Source organism: Crotalus tigris, unplaced genomic scaffold, assembly GCF_016545835.1.
Source record: "Crotalus tigris isolate CLP2741 ecotype Arizona unplaced genomic scaffold, ASM1654583v1 scf7180000017881.257975618366:2651188, whole genome shotgun sequence".
Lineage (NCBI taxonomy): Eukaryota > Metazoa > Chordata > Lepidosauria > Squamata > Viperidae > Crotalus > Crotalus tigris.
Genome location: NW_024096698.1, coordinates 2,065,822 through 2,086,277, shown reverse-complemented (window position 1 = coordinate 2,086,277; position 20,456 = coordinate 2,065,822). Strand labels below are relative to the sequence as shown.

General features: G+C 38.9%; 1 protein-coding gene across 1 annotated transcript in view; it reads right to left on the bottom strand.

Annotated features, from left to right (window-relative positions):
• Positions 1 to 20,242, bottom strand: part of ZNF217 (zinc finger protein 217) — a 73,648-nt gene extending 53,406 nt beyond the window's left edge. Inside the window, exons 1-2 of the mRNA XM_039343948.1 lie at positions 19,848 to 20,242; positions 13,557 to 13,769 (exon numbers count right to left, since the gene is read on the bottom strand). The gene's annotated coding sequence lies outside the window, so the exon portion shown is untranslated. The remainder of the gene's footprint in view (positions 1 to 13,556; positions 13,770 to 19,847) is intronic.
• Between the last annotated feature and the right edge of the window lie 214 nt (positions 20,243 to 20,456).

Sequence of the window (20,456 nt, the reverse complement as noted above, 5' to 3'; positions counted from 1 at the left end):
GAGAGAAAGTTACTTATCCAAAGGCACCCAGCCGGTTTCCATGCCAAAGGAAGGACTAGAACTCCCAATCCCTTGGCTTCTAGCCTAGTGCCTTGAAGTCCATACATCTTAAAAGTTGCCAAGGTTGAGAAACCCTGCTCTCGTCTATTCCCACTGGATCTGGCCTTGAGGATTTTCTAGTCCTCAGTGGCAATCCCTGAGCATTCTTAGTGCTCTTGGTTTATTTTTCTTCCATCTGTCTCCCTTTACCTAATATCCTGAATTCTGCAAATTCTGATTTTCTTGATATGGTGTTGATGATTGACCTCGTGGTTTCAGTGAGTTCTATATTACCAAATCTTGTTCACAGTAGCTAGCAGCAGATCAACAACCTGGGCTGATCTTGAAAAAGCTAAGAAGGATCAGCTGTGTTTAGGAGATCTGTGCTGTGCTACAGAAATAATTGGAGCGTAGGAGTAATGGGTCTGTGTATGTAGCTCCTATCTGAAAATATTTAAAGCACCCCCATCTTTTCTTGGAAATGGCAGGGCTGCTCTTTGCAGCTGCCACAGAATCCTTGAAAAAATGCAACTGCTTTAAAGATCTGCTGGTAGTTGATATAGTCACACCCTACCCAATCCAAAGCACCTTTCTGGAATTAACTGCACTGGTTAACACTTGAACAGGGAACGTTTTGGGAAGAAAGGCTACCTGGGAGGGGGGGGGGAAACACAGTGCAACAATTAAAAGCAAATGCTTTGTGCAATTTTTAAGATGACTAGATGAATATATCCAGTTAGATAGATTTATTTATTTAAAATATTTATCAAATTCATATAAGACATCAATTTAAGAAGTCTTTACCTTTTCACCATGTAGAAGTAGCTGGATTGCTTACTGGCCCTTTAAGACAGAAGGAAATGCACAGACAGACCAAAGATTGAAAGTGATATTATCACAGCATCTCTGCTGCCAATTTTCCAATGACTAAGGAGAATGCTAGACTGGAATCTATTACTGTTTATTTCTCCTGCTGGAATGATGCCTGAAGGAACCTGAACTCCTATGAGGTAGTAGTACTTACTATGGGATAACAGTTTATTTATTTATTTATGAGACTTATATACTGCTTTAAGTGCAAGCACTCTCTAAGCGGTGTACACCAGTAAGCAATGTATATATATATTTACATTGCCCCCAACAATCTGGGTCCTCATTTTATCTACCCCGGAAGGATGGAAGGCTGAGTCAACCTTGAGCCGGTGAGATTTGAATCGCTGACCTGCTGAACACAGTCAGCTAAAGTGGCCTGCAGTACTGCACTCTAACTGCTGCACCACCTCGGCTCATCAGTTTGAGTGCAAGAGTGGGAAATCCTGACTCAAATCCCCTTTCTCTGACTTGAGCCAATTACTTTTGCTTAGCTCAACCTATTTCATAGGGTTTTAGAAAAAAGAAGAGGGATAATCCCACGCGCAACATCTTGAGCCCCACAGAAGAAAATAAGGAAACAATGTTCAGGTAGTCCTCAACTTATGACCACAATCGAGCCCAACATTTTTGTTCCTAAGTGGGATAGTTGTTAAGTGTTACGTTTGCGCCCTTTTACGGCCTTTCTTGCCTCAGTTGTTAACTGAATCACTGCAGTTGTTAATTTAGTAACACGGTTGTTAAATGAATCTGGCAAATCATCCCCATTGACTGTGCTTGTTAGAAGATCGCAAAAGGGGATCACATGACCCAGGATGTTAACGTCATAAATTTGAGTCAGTTGCCAAGCATCGGAATTTTAATCACATGACCGGTGGTTGTAAGCATGAAAAAAGATCATAAGTCCCTTTTTTCAGTGCTGCTATAACTGAACAAATGGTTATAAGTTGAAGACTACCTGCAATATATCAGTTGCCCGATTTAAAAATTTATTTGTCCAATTTGTAAAGTCCCTGAACTCCATAGTGGGGTGTTGGAAGGCATCTAGGAAGCAAAAAGGCAGAGAAAGCTTAGATAGGGACTTATATCTGGAGCAGGCCACACTAAAATATACAAGAGAAATAGGGCCACAGAAATCATTATATATGTCCAAATGTGTAGCCAAACAAAGAGAGAAAAGTCCTGAATATTTTCAGATTTTGGACAATCAGTGTCAAGCTTTGGCAAAAGCCACCTTTAACATATGCAGCTAAATTTTATCGAGTAACTATATAACAATGAGCATCTAAAAATACTTCCTGTTACAGTCTTCCGGTATTTTTGTAGTCGGAGTCTAGCACGTTTCCCACAAATATTTACCACTGCCCGAATGTGCCATAAAAAGGTCATTTGTGAGGATCAGAGCTAGGAGCTTAATTCTTGGTGCAAATCAAAAGCTGAACTTTAGGACTGTGCTCAAGCTGTGTAATCTTATTTCTCTTCCTTGCTCATTTTCATTCTGTAACTTTTTTTAAAAAAAAAGTTGGCAGATCTCAGTCTAGAAATATTGGCACATAGAGACACTTAATATGCTCTTCCTAAGTAAATAGTTGTAGTTTTGCCAGTTCTGATTATTTGGAAAACAGAAGCTAAATTCAGATATTGCCACCATAAAACAGCTGATCTACAGTGAAAGCAGGAACAATACTATGCCTGATTTGGCAATCTCTTATGTATATGCTTCTATTATTTATGTAACATATTTCTGCCCTGATCTTCAGCTCTTCAGCTCTCAAAAGAGCCTTGGTGGCATATTTCACAATGCAACAAAATATTGTGAATTAATTCCAATCCTAATCGAACCCTTAAAATAAAAGAGTACAGATAGTCCTCGACTTACAATCATTCATTTAGTGACTTATGACCCTTTTTCACACTTATGACTGATAAGCATTCCCATGGTCATATGATCAAAATTTGGACATTTGGCTGTACTGGCGTATGGTCTGGGATTGGGCAATAGAAATGACTAGGCAAAACATTCAATACAAACCGGAGACATTACTATTAGGAATACTAGAGAAAAATGTAAATAAAGAGGACACATATTTAATTATCCATGTGGTCACAGCAGCAAGGATACTATTTGCTCAAAAGTGGAAAGCAATGGAAGTACCGAGCAGGGAAGCACTAATAAAGAAAATTATGTATTGCGCAGAACTAGATAGGATAACTAAAAGATTAAAAAATCAGGAAGAAACAGAATTTTATCGAATATGGAATAAATTTTATAGATGGAGGGAAAAAATGGAGGTCACAGTGAAGAGATAAACTGAGATAGAGACTAGAAATGTATAGTTGTATATAGGTATATTATATGTAATTAATGTACAATATGGACTGGGATGTCAGTCAAAGATGATTTACCATGTTCAATGTTTTTAATCCTTTTTTTTCTTTGTACTTAATAAAAATTTAAAAAAAAATTGGACACTTGGCAACTGACTCATATTTATGACGGTTGCAATATCCTGGGGTCACGTGATCCCCTTTTGTAACTTCTGACAAGCCAAGTCAATGGGATGCCAGATTCACTTAACAACCGTGTTACTAATTTAACAACTGCAGAGATTCACTTAATAACTGTGGCAAGAAATGTCATAACATGGGGCAAGATTCACTTAACTTTCTCACTTAGCAACATAAATTTGGAACTCAATTGCGGTTGTAAGTCGAGGACTACGTTTATAATGAAAACTCTTTAAGGGTTAAAAAGCAACCAAAAAGAATAATAAAGTTTTATTGCTCACCTAGAGGCCACAAGGGTAAGGTTCACATGAACTGGGTGCCATCACAGAAAATTCATTATTTGTTTTCCCATCCACAGAATTTCTTTGGTGAGTGTATCAATAGGGGTTTGGATGATCTTGTATAGCAAACCATTTGCAAGAAGATTTTTTTGTGGGCTGTGACCATCCTGGACAGTTGATTCTAGACCATTTAGGATTTTTTAAGCAGTTTCAAAAGGTATTTTTAAAGAGCAATCCGGCTGCCATATTTAATTTACATCCTGCTTTTGGTTTTGTAAAAAAGGCAGCATACATAATGTCCTTTCCCTCTCCCCCCCCCCAACAACAATCCTGTGAGGTGAGTTTGGGCTAAGAGAGAGAGACAGAGAGGAAGGCTGTCCCGAAGTCATTCAGCCAGCTTCCATGCTTAAGGGTGGACTAGAACATACAGTCTCCCAGTTTCTAGTCTAACACTTTATCTCCGATACCAGACATGTCAAACTCGCGATGTCTAGTGATGTCGTGCAACGTATCAGGTCGGTTTTGCCATTGCCGGCATGGGTGGGCGCCGCTTCCATGTGACACGTTCGGCCTGTGGGCCGGCAGTTTGACACCCCTGTCCTATACCAAACTATTGTCTACTGATAGTAAAATAACATTATCTGATGGAAGGATAATATTGTCTTACTTTATTACCTTACACTGGTGGATTTTTGAAGCATTATTCAAAAGCACTCCCTCCAATTTTGGTTCATATGTCCATAATTAACATTGTTTATTGAACAAGCCATCGTAGTTTGGTTTATACACGGAGCTCAGTTAATGGCTTACTTCCCATATCACATTAAACCAATAACAAGCAATCCACCACATAGCTTAGTAAGAGTTGTGAAGAATAACCCGGAGAGGGTTATAATGTAATGAAACAGCATCCAAGGGCTTTTGGTGTACAAATTCTGCCTCCACACAGTTTTGTTTTTCCAGATCTATAAGCCCTCATGTGACTGGAAAATATATTTTATTATGATTAACTAAACGGCTGCAGAGCAGTGTATAAACGTACAGGCTTCCTAGTAGTCCTCTTAAAGTACAAGTTAAATAAGGAGATGAACTAAATGAAGAGAAAAGAAAGAAGAAAACATGGGCTCTGTGGATGGCTTGGGGTTTTTTTTTCTGTCTGCATTCCAATTTTTAATACATGTAATGCATTTAAAAAGCAATTTACTTTTCATCAGAGGTAAGAGTCACTTCTTGTTTCCTGTATGTGAAATGTCTGTATTGGGAAGGGGGATAGAGCAATTACATGAGTGGTAATTAGATTAGATGACAGTCAGAGCTAATTACTTCCGATCACAATAGATGTAAATAAGTTTCAGGTGTTTCCAAGGACAGCAGGAACCTTGTTTCCATATGCACATCATCCTGAGTGTTGCAGGAAAAAAAACAGTTTCTAAATACAAAGGGTTTGGCTCAAAGAAACTCAGAATCAGGTCTGTATGGGCAAAATCTACTCTTGGCTATATATGGAGAAACCCATGAACCAGTCTCAGAAACATTCTGAGAAACATAGTACATAAAATATTCCAGAAACATAATACATTCTGAATCTTATAGAACATTACCTCTGGTTTGTCCCTGTATACCTGGATTTTACGCTTTTATAGAAAATAAAGATTATGCAATAGACTGTATTGCACCCCCACCCCCACCGTTCTTAAAAATTCCTTTCTAGAATCGAGATGTGCTCCAGTTTTGCATAAACACATGTAGATCTACATGGTGATAATACCAATTCTAAACATTATTAACTCTTAAAATAAGAACATGATTAGGGTTAAAAGTTTACTGATTCATTCAGTTCCTGCTGCAATACCATGTGCTTGAAAGGTTTATGGCAGAATACACAGAATAAAATAGAGATAAAAATATTTTTTTTAATGAAGACTTTCCCCCTACACACACAGACACAAACCCAAGGGAAAAAGACATCATGCGTACCATGACATCATTGTGGAAATGATGCAGATTAAGTATTGCATCAGTTCTTGATTGTATCATAAAGTAGGTGATATCATTCACCTCCTTTCATCCCTCAGGATCAGGAGTCTTCAAACTTGGCCCTTTTATGACTTGTGGACTTCAACTCCCAGAATTCCTCAGCCAGCATGCCTGGCTGAGGAATTCTGGGAGTTGAAGTCCACAAGTCATAAAAGGGCCAAGACTGAAAACTCCTGCTCTGAATGAACAAAACCATCCATTTTGATAACTGCTTCTTCCATTATAGTAGTCAGATCATCTTCGGACCAAACTCCTAAGTTTGACCACCATCCCTTTTATGTTTCATTTGTTTTCTTTTCTGCTTTCAAATATCTAACCTATTTTACAAATAGCAGATTATCTAGAACAGGGCTGAAGCACAAAGTCTTGGTAGAACAGCGAAGAAGGCTAGAAAGGCAAAGGTTGAGCTTGATTGATGGCACTACAACTTATAAATTACTGGAAAACTTTGGAAGAAGAGATCTGCCAGTTATCCTTCCTGTCAGTTTGTCACACCCTCTGTTAAAATCAGCTGGAGAGGGCACCACTCCTGGTCCCACCAGCGATTCCATTTTACAGGAGCAAGGTCTTCTCCATGGTAGTGCCCCATACTGGGGCATTCTCCTGGCAAAAAATGGTTAACCTCACACTGTCTTGCTTCAAAGGTCAACTTGATTTCCTCATTTGTAAAGAATGAGTCATCTATCCTCATTCTATCCAGCTCTACCTTTTATACGAAATTATTTACACTTCCATTGCTGTACTGTCTTGTATGTTTTGATTACCTTCATTATTTTGTGGTTGACTACTTTAACCAAACTTTTTTTTTATGGAAGAAACTTGCAGCTTATTGTTTTATCTACACTGTTCCAGGCTCTGTTTGGAGGAAAAGTGGAATTAAAAACAAATAAATACAGAACAATACAATTTGCTGTAGTTCAGCAGGTTTCCATGCAAGAAAAATCCCAGATTGAGGATGGCATCTTCAGGAAGAGCTGAAAAAGACCTAAAACAGTTTTAAAACCTGAAGCAGCTGCTATGTGTAACTAGCATATAAATCAATGGACCAAAATTTTCTGAAATGGGAGGCAGCTTCCTATGTCCTCATACTTTTGCATTTCAAGGAAATTTCTCTTAACAGATCTGTCCTGGGAGTTTCTGGTGTTCTAAGAAGCAGAACCAGGAAACAAGTCAATACAGACTTCTGCAAATTTCAAACTTGTTGGGATGATTTCTGCCTTTTTATCACCACAATTTGATGAGAAGTATTATTGCTGAAGATAAAGAAAATGTTTGTATTTACACTGGCAAAAATAATAATCCAGGGAATTGCGTGACTTATTATACTTCAAAACCCAATGAATCACCTTGAAAGTTTAACTGAAACTTCTCTTAACAGCTGGGTGCACATGCAACAGAAAGGAACTTAGTTGCTGAGAGCTTCCTCAAGACACATAATTCATAAATTAAAAAGTAGAAAAAACACTACATGAAGAAAGCTTGACATTTGCCACTGAAATCGTTACATTTCCTATATTAATTCATGTACAATTACTTGTGCTCTGTGGCTTTATGTTAAGGGTTCTGCATCTCAATTTTATAAACATTGCAAGAAAAAAATGCAGAAAAACCAATGCTCTAGTTCTGCAGAATGGACGTATCCCTTGGATCAAGTGCTCTCCCTAAAATCATCATCATCATCATCATCATCAAACTCCCATTGTTAAAGAAACACAGTACTGTACTGTACTTCCTTTCAGAGATTTAGAGGAAACAAAAAATGAGGAAACAGTTTTCTACACTAATAAGCATTATTAAACAATGAATAATCATGGAGATAAAGAGAATGGGAAAGCCATTGCTCAAAAGGTAGATGTGTTTGTGCAATAGTAAAATAAATACATCTCTGCAGTCTACAAAATGCGAGGATCAGAAAACAGCAAACCATGCAAGTAAAACAGGAACTGATAAAGGAGAATATTTGTAGCTCAGGGTTGATATGAGGGGTCCTTCATGCTCTCTGAGCTTGATTGCTTTCTTGCAGACATTTCATTATCCAAGGTAGGTAACATTATCTGCAGTTTGGGTAATGAAACTTCTGCAAAAAACCCAACCAAGCTCAAAGAGCACCAAGGAGTACTGAAAACAGGAACACACTGCAAACTCTTCAGTCAAAGGGACTTTAAGGAAACTCCTTGAAGTCACGTGCTTTTTAACACCCATCTGCAGAATATCTTTGGGAGAACAAGTTCAAAGACCTGAATTGAGGGCTTATCAGCATATTGAGGATACCAGTTACTTTTATTATTTTTTTCAGATTATTGTGGAGGTAGCAGAAATCTTTAACTCGAGGGAATAAAAAAAAAATGAACCCAAATGAGTTAGACTGCCTAACATGATTTCTGAATTGCCTACTTCTAGAAAGCCTCTTTTGCGTAAGAGCTGTCCTCCTTTAACAATTGGATTTGCAGATTCAGACCGTTCACTCCAAGCCTGAGTGGATAGGTGGGTGAGTGGGGCAGCTAGCAATTCAACTCCCTCAAATTCACCAAGTTCTGTCAGTGAATATGAGGCATATACATCTAGCTCTAAATTTCAAATGTCTTTAGCAAGTCAATCAGGTCTGCTCGCTGGGTTGGTTCACAGAAGAAGAGAGAGAGAGAGAGAAGAGCAGGAGAAAAGAGGGTGTCCAAAGGAGAGAAAAGGGGTATGAATGAAAGAATGGTTTTAGCACCACTCACTGGTTGCTTTAGTTTTGCCCGTTACTGATAGTCTTCCAACAGAATACTCTTATCCAAAAATGGAGGACAACTTCAAGCCAATCAGGACTCACACATATAGAGCATCATCGTTACACAAGTTCTGTTGACATCATTGAATGGATGGGTCCTGATCATCCTTAACTTTTTAAAAATCTTTTTCAGGGTAGGAATTTCATTACCTAACTATGTAAGATCAAGCAAATAGTAAGCTCAGGGAGCATCAAGAACTTCAACCCTGAGCTACAGAACTTATTTATTTTATTTATTTGTATCCCACCTTTTATTATTTTTGCAATAACTCAAAGCGGTGAATTTATCCAACTCACTTTCCTCTTCCTATTTTCCCCACAACAATCCCGTGAGGTGACTTAGGCTGAGAGTAACTAACCTATGATCACCCAGCTGGCTTTCATGGCTAAGGCATGATAAAAACTTATGGTATCCCATTTTCTAGCATGGTGCCTTAACCATTAGAACCATCTCCCTCCCCCCCCCCCGAGGTTCACATAGTGTAGATATTGAGAGGTAACATCCTGAGCCAATCCAGTTTGTGCATTCAGCAAATGAATGAACTCTAACAACAGGCCTATGTACCATATTAAAGGAATCTCATTGTACCATATCTATTGTCACATCTATTTTTAAATGACTGTTGCGCTGCCAAGTGCATGTCAATTGGTTTGCCAAGTTTTTTAAAACTATACTGCAACCAAGATCCTTCAAAAGGAAGGACTTACTTTTATTTAAACCAGAGACTTCATTTCAAAAGTGAAAGCCAATCCAGTTATAATAACCTTTTTTCTTTTGATCTTTGAAATATTTATAAAGGATTATAGTTCTGCTTATAAACAGTGAGTTGCTCATCTCACAGCAAACTGACAAGGTGAGAGTTTTATAGATCAGCAGATGGAGAGAGTCCCCCACCTGCCATCAGTTATAGAAATCAAGGTTCTCTAGTGATTTTTTTTTTTTACTTATGTCCCAAACGTTGACACAACCAGATAAATTGAAAAAACTATTTTCTTTGCACTGGAACTTAAAAGCAAAAGAAAAAAGAAATACATGGGGTGTGGAAATATCTTGTGATATATTAGTCAAAATATGCATCTAACAGTTGGATGTCCTTCGAGGTCTTCTAGTCCAGCCCCCTGCTCAGGCAGGAAACCATATCATTTCAGACAAATCGTTGTCCAATCTCTTCTTAAAAACTTCCAGTGTTGGAGCATTCACAACCTCTGGAAGCAAGTCATTCCACTGATTAATTGTTCTTACTATCAGGAAATTTCTCCTTAGTTCTAGGTTGCTTCTCTTCTTTAATAGTTTCCATCCATTGCTTCTTGTCCTGCCTTCAGGTGCTTTGGAAAATAGCTTGACTTCCTCTTCTTTGTGGCAGCCCCTGAGATATCCTGTCATCCCTCGTCCTTCTCTTCATTAAGCTAGACATACCCAATTCAAGCAGTTGTTCTTTACATGTTTTAGCCCCAGTCCCCTAAACATCTTTGTTGCTCTTCTCTGCACTTTTTCTAGAATCTCAACATCTTTTTTATATCATGGCAACCACAACTGGATGAAGTATTTGAAGTGTGGTCTTACCAAGGCATTATAAAGTGGTATTAACACTTCATTTGATCTTGATTCTGTCCCTTTGTTAATGCAGCCTAGAACTGCATTGACTTTTTTGACAGCTGCAGCACACTGCTGGCTCATATTTAAGTGATTGTCTACTAGGACTCCAAGATCCCTCTCACAATTACTACTATTGAACCAGCTACCACCTATACCAGGGGTGTCACACTGCCTGCCCGCGGGCCGGATGCATCATAGCGAAACTGCGCCCACCCCATTGCTGGCAATGGTAAAAAAGTCATGATAGGTCACGACACATCATGTGATATTGCGAGTTTAACACCCCTGACCTATACTATACCTGTGCATTGGTTTTTCTTGCCTAAATGTAGAACCTTACTTTTTTCACCGTTGAATTTCATTTTGTTAGATAGTGGCCAATGTTCAAGTCCTAGTCCTAATCCTATATTCTAAACACTATATCATACTGCCTTTTTACTTAATGAACCATAATCATTAGATTTCCAGTTCAATTTTGAAAAAGCTAATCCTCTTGAAGCCAGAGAGATATGTGGTAAAATAAAAACCACACGTCTGTCCATTTGTTTTTTAAGAAGTGATTCTGTCCTCATCTTTTGGTGCCTTTAGCCCATTGTCAAACACTATTGTCAGGTGGAGCAACTTCCTGGTTCATTATGATAGCTCTCATATGAAAAAGTTCTGTAATATGGAAAGTGAAATTGTGGTGAGAGGTTATATTAAACCAGGCCCCAAATCTCATTATATAATTCATTATAAGTTATGTTGGCAGAATCAAAGAGGTGCAGGATAATTTTGCACTGTAGCCAGTTCAGTAACCCAGTCTTCTGGTATTCAGAATTTTGTGGAAGAGAAATTAGATGGCTTCAATGGTACTGGTGAAATAAATTTAGCTGTAAAACAATTTATTAAAGATGGGAGGGGAAACTTCGATATAAATATATGGGTGTATATACTTTGGAGACACTGAGGCTGCACCTGTTCATTTTGTTTTCTCCCTCTTTCTTAATTTTAAGCATATGCTACCCAACGCCACCAATTTTACTGTTTTCTCTTCTTCTGCAGTAATAAAGAACATGTTATTAAGATACCTAGATATGCTACTTGGAAAACACAGCCTATGGGTTGCTTTAAAAGAAATGGGTAAACTTTCCTTTCCCACTCAATAATAACCACATGCATACATAAATGAAAGTAAACAAGGGGACGAAGCCAGACAGAGGTGAAAAATATCTAGAGACAAGGTTTATCTGCAGAAAAAGAACACAGTGCATGCTTCTAGGTGCCAGCTCTTCCTGTGTTCTCTTTGCTTAGTCACCACATCTTCCTGAAGGCCTTTTCTCTAATGCAGTCAGGTATGTGCTATTATACGGCAACATGGTGCTGTAGTTAAAAACTAGTAGCTTGGTTTTCAGAAAAAAAGGAAATGCAACCTGGCTATCAAAAATATCCTGAATCTGCTCTGTTAATTCACGCAATGTAGATTTTTTTTCCAAATGCCAAGGTGAATTCATTTCCTAGCTTTTTTTTGTGACTCACAGACTGAAAAGTCTCGTAAAGAGTTCTCCCTCATATTAGCCTAATATGAGATAGTAGATATTAAGGGAAAAGAGAGGAACTATCTGATGTTGTAACTTGAGATTTGTACTAAAGATTTATGTATGTTATTGAACTATTGATTAACCCAGTCACCACGTTGCTTCTTAAATACTTAATTGTAAAATTAGAAAACTAATAAAATATTATTTTAAAAAAAGAGTTCTCCCTCACTTGCTCCCAGCCACAGCACAAATGTGCTCTGGCAACCTTTTGTTCAATTGTGTCCTCAGAACAACCCATACCTGAGGTAACTTAAGATTGTCCCTAGCTGTTCCAGTTGGACAATAATGTTTGTCCTCTTCTCCTAACATAATCAAGGATGATTTGTTTGCTTTTTTTATCTTGTGTTTTAATTTGGGTGAGACATCATTCTAAAAGAGCACTATTCATATGCTGTACACACCAATTTAAAACAAGAAAGTGAGATCAGCCAGCAGTGTCTTGCTATGTATTCTAGATTTTTCATTGCTTTGGCCAACAAGGAGTTTCATATGGCTATACTTTTTCCTTTTTTTTGTTTTATTTTTTCTGATAGGTTATACAAAAGCACTACAACTGTCACTCTAGAAAGGCAATGCTCTCAACCTCTGGAAGGAATACTTAAGTGTAATAGGCAGAAGAATAACCTTGAATCATAGATTCGTAGGGCTGGAAGAGACATTGCAGGTCTTCTAGCACAACCTCTTACCCAAGGCAGGAGTCCTTATACCATCCCAAGTAAATGGATGTTCAGTCTTTTCTTGAACATTTCCAGAGACGAACCACCCACAACTCTGGGAGACAAGCTATTTCACTGACTAATTGTTCTGACTGTCAGGAATTTTGTCCTTAGTTCCAGGTTGAGTCTCTTTTTAATGAGCTTCCATCCATTGCTTCTTATCCTGCCCTCAGGTGCTTTGGAGAGTAAATCAGTCCTCCCATCTCTGTAACTGCCTTTTAAGTATTGGAAGACAGTTATCGTGTCACTCCTAATTCTTCTCTTCATTAGGCTAGTCATACCAGGTTCTCTTAGCTGTTCATCCTACAGTTTAGCTTCCTGACCCTTTATCATCTTTGTTGCTCTGCTTTGCATACTTTCTAGAGCCTCAGCGTTTTTTTTTAATCATGGCCACCAGAACTGGATGCAGTACTCCAAATGTGGCCTCACTAGTATAGAGCAGGGGTCTTCAAACTTGGCCCTTTTATGACTTGTGTACTTCAACTCCCAGAATTCCTCAGACAGGCACGCTGGCTGAGGAATTCTGGGGGTTGAACTCCACAAGTCATAAAAGGGCCGAGTTTGAAGACCCCTGGTATAGAGCATCACTACCATTTCCTGTGTTCTTGATGCTATCCCTCTGTTGATGCAGAACAGGAAGAGGAGCCACTACTAAGATAATGCTCATATAAAAGAAACTTGAGTTTGAGGCAGAACTATATCTTCATGAAGATAAAGGGAGGGAGGGAGGGAGGGAGGGGGGAAACATATTCAGACAAATGAGTTTTTATCACCATAACATTATACAACCCTCATGACTTTTGTTTTCTAGCCTGGTTTATCTTCAGCGGTTGACAATAAGTAACCATGTACTTTCCACAGTAATTTATTCAAGGCTCTGTGATTATTTATGTAAATCTGGGATGTGAACTGGAAGCTATTTTGCACATTCCATTCTGGATTTGGTGCTATTGCCTTAATTGTTATTGCATACAGACTGATGACAAGTGTGCTGTTCTATCCTCAGTATTCTGCATGATCATTTCTCAGTTGCTTCCAGGTATCACTACACACAAGGAATTCCTTGATCTCTCTCAGTGACACCTTCTGTTCCTTTGAAGCATAAGTCCAACCCGGATTTTGCTCATTATAGATTGCTCCCACCTGTTTTACCCCTACCTCCTTGTAGAAGAGTATGGAGATGATCTTGAAGGAAGAATTCAACAATCATTATGTAAACATCAGCTTTGTCTGGATCAGGCATGTCAAACTCGCGACGTCAAGTGATGTCGTGCGACGTATCTGAGCTTTTTCTCCATTGCCGGCAATGGGGTGGGCACGGCTCCGGTATGATGAAACCGGCCCACGGGCTGGCAGTTTGACACCCCTGGTCTGAATGAACAGAAGGAGTATGAGGAAAATAATCAAGATATTTCCATTTTGATTCTCTTCAATATAAGAGGAGATAGAAAGGTCCTGTTATTATACCCTATATAAAAATAAAGAGGAGATCCAATAATTCACTGTTTCTCAACCTTGACAATTTTAAGGCATGTGGACTTCAACTCCCAGAATTCCACAGCCAGCAGTGGAATTGTTGTGGTATATGTTTCCTAATCTGGTTTAGCTTGAGGGTTGACACATTATCTCTGGCTTTTGTTTATTTATTTATTTGTATTCTGGCTTTAATATTTTTACAAATAACTCCGGGTGGCAAACATATCCAACACTTCTTCCTCCTCCTTTTTTTCCTGTGAGGTGAGTCAGACTGAGAGAGAGTGACTGGCCTAAAGTCATCCAGCTGCCTTTCATGGCTAAGGTAGGACTTGAACTCATGGTCTCCTGCTTTCTAACCTGGTGTCTTAACTGGCTCTTTAGCTGTCAGTTTAGAGCCAACACTTTTTGGAAAGGGTGTTTTGTTCAGAAAGAGTCCAACTGATAAGCAGCAGGTATGGATCATAAATCATGAGGGACATTGGAAGAAGGACATTGCTGCTACATTCCCACATCTTTAGTCAGATAAGGTGACAGGTGTCTAAATCTGGCTTCCTCGAAGTCCATTTAAATTCACACCACTCCACTTAGGAAAAGTGACAGGTAAGTATTTTTCTGCTGGTAGGTGGCCCAGGAACCAAGCCAGGGAAATGTACTGATTTTCTTCACTTGACCTGCAATTTTTTTATAAAAAGGATAATCCCATGGATATAAGGAAGTTCCCTTAGCCCTAAATCTTATCCATAAATCTTTTGCTCTGACTACTGTTTATTTATTATTTACTCTGTTTTGACTTCTAACAAAGACATTACAAATGTTAATAAATTTGATCTCTAAAAAGATAAATGTAATGTTATCCAATAATATGAGAATGTTTTGGTTCAAGCATAAGGTATACTATAAAGACATTATTCATAAAGATAATATTTTTTCACTGATATCATTTTAGAATTTGATCTTTCTGTCTGTACTTTTAAACTTCCACTTTTCATCCATGCCTCTTCTCATTTTTTAAAAAATTATTAAGGTTTTATTGAATCAACTTTTATGACTGCTAGGAAGCTCTGGGAATATGAAAGCAATTCATAGGTAAATAATTAACTGGAAATGATTGAACTGGAAGTTAATTCCTTTGAATTGTGACTGCCTGATTATAGAAAAGAGCAGCTTCTGAAGATCAAGCAAAATGTTTATAATTAGGACAATGGGATATTGGAAATTGTAGCTGAAAAAAATTTCAACAGCCACCAAGTATTACCTTTAGGACAAGCAAATTGTTGGACATAGTAATATATTGTAATGTTTGGGTTAGGAGATGAAGAAATACAGTTGTTGTTTTTTTAAAAAAAGACACCATATTAAAGTTTGAGCACTTTAGTTTAAAATATCAGAGTTTTTTCTTTGTGCCCATCTGGACTATTTAAACCAGGGATCTTCAAACTTGGCCCTTTTATGACTTGTGGACTTCAACTCCCAGAATTCCTCAGCCAGGCAAGGAATTCTGGGAGTTGAAGTCCACAAGTCATAAAAGGGCCAAGTTTGAAGACCCCTGATTTAAACAATGGAAGAAAAAACAGATAGATTTCCTGCTGTATGTACATTCCTATTTCCTGAAAATGTGTTATAGTATTTCCAAATGATTAAAGCTAACTTCCTGTGCATGGAAGGCACGATTGTTGTGCAGAGTATATGTTTTTGGGAACTTTCTTAGAGAAGAATGCTTAGATATTCCTATCAAGGCAGTCAAAGTAGAAAAGAAGCTACAGTTTGTAAGTATTTGCATGAAGACCAAAACGTGGGGTGTGGGAGGGAGAAGCAGAGAAAATGCTGTTATTATATTCAGTTATACAATTTTGTTCCATAGGTTTCTGCCTACAGCACTGCTGTAATTACTTCTGAGTAAGCAAAGTAATTCTAAAAGATCTAAAAAGTAAGTGGAGAAGACTTTTAAATAGTTATATTGTCCTGATAAATGTGCTGGTTCACTATAATGGTTCTGGGGTTGTTAATTGCGAAGTCGTGTCCGACCCGTCGCGACCCCATGGACAATGTTCCTCCAGGTCTTCCTGTCCTCTACCATCTTCTGGAGTCCATTTAAATTCACACCTACTGCTTCAGTGACTCCATCCAGCCATCTCATTCTCTGTCGTCCCCTTCTTCTATTGCTCTCAATCTTTCCCAACATTAGGCTCTTCTCCAGTGAATCCTTCCTTCTCATTAGGTGGCCAAAGTACTTGAGTTTCAACTTCAGGTTCTGGGGTACCAAAGCAAAGATAACAGATTTAAGATCATCCTTAGCTGTGGAAGTTTTCTGGCTGATTTGGGGGCAGACTCTCTACATTGTTCTCACAGGTTGTTCTGATTGCAAAACTTGAAGAAGGGAAGGCATCACAGGGGGAATATGCATGTAAATGAAAATAATACATAATGAAAAGCTTGGCTCTTTATTAGGTTTCTGTGCCACATCACAAATGGCTTTTAAAACTGCCTTGCTAAAAGATCCACAAGGTTGTTTGCCAGATTTCCTGGAATCTGAAGATAAATTTGCCTGCTCTACAATATTTAGCTTCCAGTGTACCCGTTATAAAACATTTTCCCTATTTGTTTTCAAGAAAATGTCTGGGTTTTGTGTATATGTTTGTTCTTGCTGGATAAATCCAGAATAACATTCTCTTTTGAAATCTGCGAGGTCCAGATCCCATTTGTGGCCAAGGGAATTGAGATAGTACAATTAGCAAGTAGCCTTATTTTTATAGATTTTGAGAAGACAGAATCAACAAAAGTTTTGATTCCTAAATGAATACCCACACCCACACATCCCAAACCTTTATGCAGCTTTGCGCATACAATATCCAGCAAGCCCTACCAGTTTGAGCAACCTGGCATATGAGACCAACCCTTCCTAATGCAATACCATGTATAACTTACACACTAGTTCCCTTTAAGCTACTCACACCCATCAATTTGCTTTACTCAACAAAAATAAAAATCTTACTTTACCAAGAATGTGATCCTATACATACTATACAGAAGTATAGGCTCCATTCAACTAACTAGCCAATGTGCGCGCGCGTGCGCACACACACACACAAAGACCCATACATAATTCAGGCATAGATAACTTCAGAGGCTTAAAGCTTAAGTTCCATTTTGCAAATACTATAAAAAACATTTCCTTCAGTGGAAGATTCAAGGAAAGTCACCAGCAAGTTTGCAGCATTATTTTTGAAGAAGGCTAGTAAAACCTCTCTTTCCCCTTAATTGAAAGCACTATTTTTGTCACAGGGAAAAAAAAAAACCACAATCCAATTACTGGATAGCAATACTATCTATACTCCCTTTTCAATGCCTGCATATGTGCTATGGAAAATTGTTGAGAATTCTTTGGACTGCAGCTCAATGCAAACAGGAGAAAAGAAGTTGAAAGAGTAATAGACATTGTCTTCCAGTGCTTAAAAACTCAGAGACTGTGACTGTAACTATGAAATACAGTGATGTCTGCTCCTGTGGAGGCAGACAATGGAAGATGTAGGTAAAATATTTAGATGCAGAGACCTTCTAATAATTACAAAGATATTTAATGTCAAGACTATGGATTTCCCTAGTTGTAATATGTGACTGGAAGCTGGATCATTTGAAAGACTGAATGAAGGAAAGGACCAGGGGTTGGGGACCCCTGCTTTAAATTGTGATTAAAAAAAGCAAAACTATGAGGTTATCTTGGACTGTAAAAGAAGAACAACTCATTCAGTGCTAGAGGAAGTCAAACCAGGTTGCTTGTTAAAGAAGTGTTAATAAATAAGCTAGCACTATTTTGGATACATAATGCATAGGCAAGAGTCACAAGGAAACACTGATGTGCTGGAAAAAGTAAAGGCAATTAAAAAAGACTGGCTGAGAGAAGAGAAAGTGACTTGATGCTATCACTGATGATATGAGCAGGAGCTTACAAGAAGTTCAAGCAGGTGAAAAGATGTCCACAGATCATGAAGAGATGAAAATGACTGATTGATTGGCTTCCCCACTGACTTTGCTTATCAGAAGATCCTAAAACAGTGTTTCTCAACCTTGACAATTTTAAGGCATGTGGACTTCAACTCCTAGAATTCCACAGCCAGCATTGCTGGCTGTGGAATTCTGGGAGTTGAAGTCCACATGCCTTAAAATTGTCAAGGTTGAGAAACACTGTCCTAAAAGGTGATCCATGACCCTGGAACATTGCAACGGTCACAAAGAGGAGTCAGTTCCCAAGCAGCTGAATTTTGATCATGTGACCACAGGGATGCTGCAATGGTCATTAAGTGTGAAAAATGATCCTAAGTCACTTTTTTTTAGAGTTATTGTAACTCAACAGTCACTAAACAAACTGTTGTAAGTTGAGGACTACCTGTACTATAATGGGATTATAGAGTCTTAATACTACATTTCCCAACAGCCCTCCCCACACTCCCCATAACTGCTGTGGCTATCTTAAAGAAGTGAAGACTTTACACAGGCAGGGAGGGTATATGTGGGGGAGGATAGAAAGACCAGTCAAATTAAGCCTGAAAAGGGATTAGAAAAAACTGTGAAAGTGCAGAAGCATAATTTTCAACTCAGAATTGAAAGAAAATAAAGTAATCAGACACTGAGCCTGTGGGAAGAATCTCTTTTAATTCTTTACAAAATTAAAGATTTCAAAAAATACTAAGATCCACCAAGTGGAACCTTGGGCAAAAAAACATGTGTTTAGAGTTAAAAGAATCCATACACCATGAATTTATTTCAAATTACAGAACTGAATGAAACTCAAGTTGCTCCCTTGCAAAATTCACTTTTATTTAGCGGTTTCTCCATTTCTGGCATGTATATTTCTGTCATAATCAAAGTATCAGTAATCTGTGAGGTCATATAAAATAGCCAGAAATCCCTTAGCACATCAAATTTCAATCCATCTGTTAAGTAGCTCTTTGTTAGCTGTTGTCTAACAAAGATACCTTGGGGATAGTTGCTATAAACTTTCTAAATTCTTCACGAAAAATAGCTAGGAAATATTAGTGGTTGGATTTTTAAAAATACATTACAGCATAAGTTTTGAATGGACTTCTGTGACTCAGAGACAAACTTTTTGCAGATGTCCTATAACACAAATACAAAAATAAATACATCTGACAAGGGAAACCTTTATTGCTTACTCTGAGTAGTTAATAGCTACAATATGTAAACTATGAATGTTAAGCAAGCTAACTATTTCCCCCCAATTTCCACTAAGTTTGCTACTGATTCTCCCCTCTTCCTTATAGTAAATCTCTCTTGAAAGTTGAGGGGTAAGAAATTGACCAAGTGGTTTAGCCAAGTTTTGGATTCACTTCTTTACAGCTACATGTTCACATTTTCCTGGTTGTTCCTTATTAAACCCCTGTTGGGACTTACTAGGTAAGATGGTAATTGTTCCATTTAATGTCCTTTCTGCTGGCCTCCAGCCCTGTTCACAGAACCCCAATGATGATTTTATACTCTGGCATAGTTTTAATGATGATCCAAATCCCTGGTGGTGCAAATGGTTTTCCTAGCCCTGCTTTTTAGCTTGACCTCTAAATGGATGTTTAATCAGCAAAAATAGAGCTCAGTTTTATGTTTGGCCTCAAAGTGGGAAAGAGGCCGAAGCTGATCCTTCTGCTAGTTCCCCTTGTTCTCTCGAGTTTTTGCATTTCCATCGCACGCAACCTGCTTGACCTGCCAGGATTCTTGCTCTTTTGATTTCCGGGTGCCTTCTTCTGCTTGTTGCCCTCCAGGAAGATCACCTACCTCCTCCCCCTGCCACCCCCTTCAAATCCTTGCAAATCCTAAATTTTCACAGTGCTGGCTGGGGAATTCTGGGAGTTGAAGTACACACATCTTAAAGTAGTTGAGACTGAGAAACTCAACCCTCGCAGTACAGGGCCGCGTTTCTTGTCCGGAAAGCAAACAAATCCTTATCTCTCGGCTGTCCATTACCTTCACTCTCTGGTCCGCTGTCCCGTAAAGCCACAACTTTCCATTGCTTGGCAAAGCAATTGGCAAAGGACCCATTAAGACGCCCGGCCGCCGGTCTGACTGAGGCGAGCTGATGAGTCACGGTTCCTACAGCAGCCAGCAAACGCGAAGCTTTCGCTGCAAGAAGCTGACGGGCTGGCTCGGTTCCTAGGCTGGGAAAGGAAAGTTGCTTTGGCCAGCAAAGGTCGGCTTTTGCAGGGTTGCCTTTGCTCGCACGTGCGGCTTCAGCGCCAGGCCCCGGACAAGAGCCAGCGTGGGATAAAAGTGAGGGAAACAGCCAGGCGATTGCTGAAAGGGAAAATGGAGGAGGAGAAGCAGCAGCAGCAGCAGCCGCCGCCGCAGCCGCCGCCGCCGCCGCCTTGTTTGTAAAATTAACTACTCCATCGAGGGAACTGATCTCAAGGATGTGTGTGTGTGTGTGTGTGTGTGGCGACAGTACACAACTGGTGTGTCTTTGCCACCTACTGTGATATTTTTTTCAACTGCCTAGTGTGGTGTACATGAGATTTCTTGGTGGTGTCCCATCCAAGCATTAACCAGATCCAACGCTCTTAAGCTGCCTTAAGACAT